Genomic DNA, 5558 nt, shown 5'->3' with positions numbered 1-5558 from the left:
CCTTTTTGCCCTGTGTGCTTTTCCTTATAGCATGTACAACATCAGGAAATGATGGCTTTCACACATGCCTGTGGTTTAGTCTCAAGTAGTAGGTTGGCCAGTTTTTTTTTTTTTTTTAATGGAAAAATATTTAAGTTAATATTCTTCTCTTTTAATTTATTGCGTCAACATGTATGTATATCTTTATCCATATAGCGCCATCCAGTTACGTAGCACGTTAAAGCAGTAATACACGTGATATATATGTGCTCAAAGCTGTGACCATGCAGCAAGCTTAAGCCTATAGGGAACCATGTTAAAAATGGTTATTGAGGCAAAAAGTGACACTGTGTGCTCATTTGCATGTCATTTCCCAGAATCCCTTGCTGCAGTAGAAGTGCTGTATGCTAGGTGATAATGGGGAAAGGCGGGGTTGCAGACCTGCCTAAGACATGCAGATGAGCATACAGTTATATTTGCATATTTGCTTTCCTGTGGAGGGTTTTTGTCACTTTTTTTACTCACCATAACTTAACTCAGTATTATGTTTTAGCCTATCCCATAGCCTCTCTTGCATTCCCAGTAAAATCAACCCCACACTGATGAGACCCATCAAGGTCGTAACGGCTGTCTGTGGGTGGTTTTCTGGGTATGCACCTTAACCCTGGCTGTGCTCAAAGCTGTGACCATGCAGCAAGCTTAAGCCTATAGGGAACCATGTTAAAATGGTTATTGAGGCAAAAAGTGACACTGCTCATTTGCATGTCATTTCCCAGAATCCCTTGCTGCAGTGGAAGTGCTGTATGCTGGGTGATAATGGGGAAAGGCGGGGTTGCAGACCTGCCTAAGACATGCAGATGAGCATACAGTTTTATATATCTATATATCTATATATCTATATATCTATACTTCAGACATAACAATAGGAAAGCGTCCCTGATCTGAAGCGCTAACAATTGAAGTGTTAAGTGAGAGGAACTTGGACAGTAGAAAGAAGGGTGTTATGGTAAGTGCATCTGCAAGATGGTAAGTGCATCTGCAGGGTGTCATGGTTAGTGCATATGAGATGTGTAGTATTAGCCAGTGGAGCTACCCATATGCTTTATTAAATAGGTTTTTTTAAGAAAGGTCTTAAAGGTGTTGAGATACAGTTGGATATTGAGGGGAAGATCATTCTAGATGTGTGGAGCAGTGAGCAGGAGAGGGCTTTAGGTAAAAGGGGTAGACAGAAGACATCCTTGAGCCGAACGCAAGAGAAATTTGGGCCGAGATGTAAGGAGGAGCAGAAGTGGATTGCCTTAAGAATTTTGTAAAGGATAGAGTTTAATAGGAAGCCAGGAGAGTGATTTTGGCAGGAGAGGTGCTGAGACACTTAAGAGAACGTAAAGTGTTTACCCCCCAATTGGTAAAGATGCGACCCTATTTCTCCCCTGTCTCAAATATTTGAGTTTGGATGAACATGTTCCCCGTTCCAGTCTCCAAGACATTACTATTTCACTTAGCTGGCGTCGCAGCCGGGTGGCCCTACCAGCTCTGATGGCCAGCAGCAGCAGGGCATTGCATTACAAGCTAGGAACCTGTTATGGAAATGGTGTTAGGCTAGGTACCCGCTGGCCACGGCATGCGCACTACACACACAGCGGGCCCCATTTGGCGTCTGCGTGCACCCACAAGCTGCGATGCGCGAATGCCTTGGCTCAAAGATAAGATTGTTTTTGGGCGCGGCGGCTGAGCATTGGTCACAGCGGCGGTTCAGCCAATGAGCCTCCCCCGTCTGATCTCCTGCTCCATTCCTTGCACAGGACGCGGCTGAAACGGGTGCACGTGCTGCCAGACACTCCGGCGCGCTTGGGGCTGTAGCCTTATTTTCTGTTTCTATGGCAACACCCACAATTGGCTATTGTAGGGGTTTAATGTGAAGAATGACTAATATTAATTTCAATATATTTTTGCTGGTGGTATAGTGTTCTCAAATGTGTGCCCTAACTTGCTATGTGAGTAACCCTTTAGAACACTAAGGATGTCCTATCTTTCTTTGCTGAAGATAAGTGTAGACAGTTCCATTTTTTTTTTTTTTTCTTGAACAGATTTTGTCTGTTTTAGTTTCCTTCAGTGTTTCCACAAATATTTCATTGCTGCCCTGTATGTAACAACACAAGTGTGCATGTATCCTTCATTAGATAGTCCATTCAGTGGGCATGACAGAAAGAAAAGCGGTGTACACAGTACATGTAATAACATTAAAAAAAAAAAAAATGCTTTTCTGCCATGTACTTTTACTACTTGTTGCTGTTTTTCACAAGTACTGCATCATTATGTGACCAAGTTTTCTCATACAGCGTTACATGCACATTTGTGGAACTGTATGCTTTATTTAGAGCAGCAATCTTATCTACTCACGATTTGTTATTTTACTTACCTGAAAGAGGCACATTAAAAAAAATAACAATTCTTGGTAATTGGGTGGTCTACAAAGTTGGAGCAACCGTGGATCAGTCAAAGGGACTCCTTGATTCAGAGGTGGTAAAAAAAAAAAAAAAAATGCTGCTTGAACGAGGTATTTATTTCCCACCTCTGATTTGGCATCTTGACCACAATACATGCTGACCAGAGCTCCATTTCTAAATCTAGACATTGATTTATGGAGGGTATATTACTGTAGGTCAACTTGCCATATTCTTCCCATCAAAGATGCAGTGGAGCAATGTGAATGCAAGCCAGGAGATCTATTTTGACAACAGACAACTATTGATTGGTGCTGTTCTTTCAGGACTGCAAGAATTAGTTTCTGCCACAATTTTGGAGACCTAAAGTAAAAAATAAAATAAAGTAAGCAGTATTTTTTTCCCTTTACAGATGAACTGTCAAGAATAGGTCAGACTCAATGGTCCAACAGTGGAAAAATATTACAAACTTCTGGGTGAGCATAGCATTGAGCATCGCTCCTTCCACTGGAGTAACTTCAGTCTAAGGGGCCTCTGGGCAGTTCACTTACCTGCCGAACCTTGTCCGGTGCCGGCATGATGTTGCGACATGTGGCATGTCACCATGGCGATGCAGCATCATATGACACTGACGTCAATGGAACAGGACTGCTCTCTTAGAGGCCTGCTCTGTCCCCCAGCAAGCATTGCCGTGAGGAAGAGCGCAGGGCCTCTAACTGCTGGGAGGGTTTAATATCAAGTCCAGAGGAAGGGTCGTGACTGGGCCACCGGGATGTACGCAGGCACTAGTTATGCCACTGACCCCCTCCCTCCGTATGTGCCCATCCTACGCGAAGTTTTTTTTTTTTTTTTTTAAGACTTCATTTATATTAATAGATTTAGTCCTCTTTTAAAGATATTTAACTAGTATTCTAACCAATTTTTAAATAGATATGAAATGGGGGGGGAGGGGGGAATACCAGTGGTTGTGAATTTATTTTATATAAAATAGATAATTTCATTCTTTGTCACCTAGTCTTTGGATGAAATCTTTGAGGGAATCTGCATGTTTTTGCACAAGTCACCAAACAGCTTTCCCTCACTCCATTGTCACATCATACATGTAGACCCAGATCATCGATAATGACCGGTAAATAAACACATTGGGAAAGTGGCGGTATCCCGCATTAATTGCCATTGAAGTCAATGGCAGGTTTCATGGTTGATTTAGTTCTTGCCTCTCTATTTGCCTCTCTATTTAATCTTTCTTAGCCAGACAATACAGGGAGATATTATTATTGTTTATTTATAAAGCACCATCATATTCCGCTGTGCGATCCAATGGGGGAAACCAAGCACAGATACAAAAAGGGGGGGGGGGGGGGTGGTGTGTGTATGTTACAGGAATGCCAGATGGGCTTCATTAAAAAAGATGAGTTTTCAGGGAGCTTTTAAAAGTCTCAAGGTGGGGGGAAATTCCAGAGAGAAGGTGTGGCACGGGAGTGAGGAGGTAGTCGGGGAGAAGAAAAAGGTGGAGGTAATAGGCAGAATGAAGGTGGCGATTAGGGTTGTATTTGGAGATGAGGACCGATATGTAATTAGGGGGAAGCTTCATGAGAACTTTGTAAGTCAGAGCTAGGATTTTGAATTTAATTCTAGAGATGGGAAGTCAGTGTAGGGATTTGCATAGTGTAGCAGCAGATGTCGAGTAGCAAGTGAGGTAGACGAGTCTGGCAGCGGCATTTTGGATAGATTGGTGTTGGGACAGGCGGACAAGGTGCATGCCAACTAGGAAAAAGTTGCAGTAGTTAACGTGGGACAAGATGTGTGAGTGAATGAAGATTTTAGTTGCATATTCTAGCGATATTTCTGAAGTGGAGATAGCAGGACTTAGTGAGGGATTGAATGTGAGGAATGAAGCTGACCACTAGGCAGCGAGCTTGGGGTGTTAATGAGATTGCGGTATTATTGACGAGGAAGTGGTGGTAGGGGTGACAGTGAAGAAGGGAAATATTAGTAGTTCTGTTTTGGACATGTTCAGGTAACTGTGGGACATCCAGGAAGTTAGCCAGGTGGCAAAGTTATTAAGAAATTGAGAGGTTCATCCAGGCGGGCGATAGATAACACGGAGGGAGAGGAGAGAAAAGAGGTGGACTAAGAATGAGAGAAAAGGTGGGGTGGGGAATGGGGAGTATGATGTGAAATGTGCAGCATAGGGAATGTAGGAGGCCTACTCCATTGCCCTGCCTGTTCCCGGGTCTAGGGTTGTGGATAAGAGAGAGATCACCATAGTATGAGAGGGCAGCAGGCGTGGTGGGGTCTTCGAGTTGAGACAGGTTTCTGTTATGGCTAGGAGATTGAGTAGGAAATGAATAAATCATGGATTGCTGTAAGTTTGTTGCAGACATATTGTGCAGTGTATAGTGAGTGCATAGGGGAAAAGAAAGGCAGGAAATGGGGATGAGGTTGGAGCGATTGGCAGTGCGTGGTAAAAATGAGACTTTGGGGTAGTGTGTAGGATTAGAAGGGATTTGTATGTGGCTAGGATCAGGATTAGGGGATATGTCGCTGCAGTAGTAATAGTAAGTAGTGAATAGGGAAGAGAGTTGCTGAATATGTTTGGGTGTTGGAGTTGATGACTGCAAAATGAGGGTGATTTCAGTAGAGAATCAGAAATTAGGAAGGAGGTTTTATGGAAGATGATGTGGGAGCTAGGGACGGAGGCAAAAGTGCAAGTGAGAGCGGCTAGATGTGGGAGCTAGGGACAGGCAAAAGTGCAATTGAGAGCGGCGTTAAAGAAGGCTGAGCAACGTAACCATAGTTCAAAGCTGAGAGGGAGCTGGAGTTATTATTTTACATGATGTAGGTGTTTCCAGAGAGTTTTGGCAGGTGCCTTACAAAAACAGCAGCAAAACGGTGACATCTTTTTGGCTGCTACTGTTGGAGCAACGATAATCTTACATCCTTTCTAACTGCTCCTTCAGTGTTTCCTTCTCTGGTATATCTTCCTCACCACTAACTTGAGGTCCCACAAGGCTTCCTCCTAAGCTCTCTGCTCCTCTCACTGTATACATCTTCTCTTGGTGACCTAACAGATTTATTTGTCTCTCAGTATAAATGTCTACGCTGATGATGGTACCCATACCTTGTCGCCAA

The sequence above is a fragment of the Ascaphus truei genome, chromosome 1 (assembly GCF_040206685.1).
Source record: "Ascaphus truei isolate aAscTru1 chromosome 1, aAscTru1.hap1, whole genome shotgun sequence".
Classification (NCBI taxonomy): Eukaryota; Metazoa; Chordata; class Amphibia; order Anura; family Ascaphidae; genus Ascaphus; species Ascaphus truei.
The sequence above is the reverse complement of the archived record's forward strand: the minus strand, read 5'-3'. Positions refer to the sequence as shown.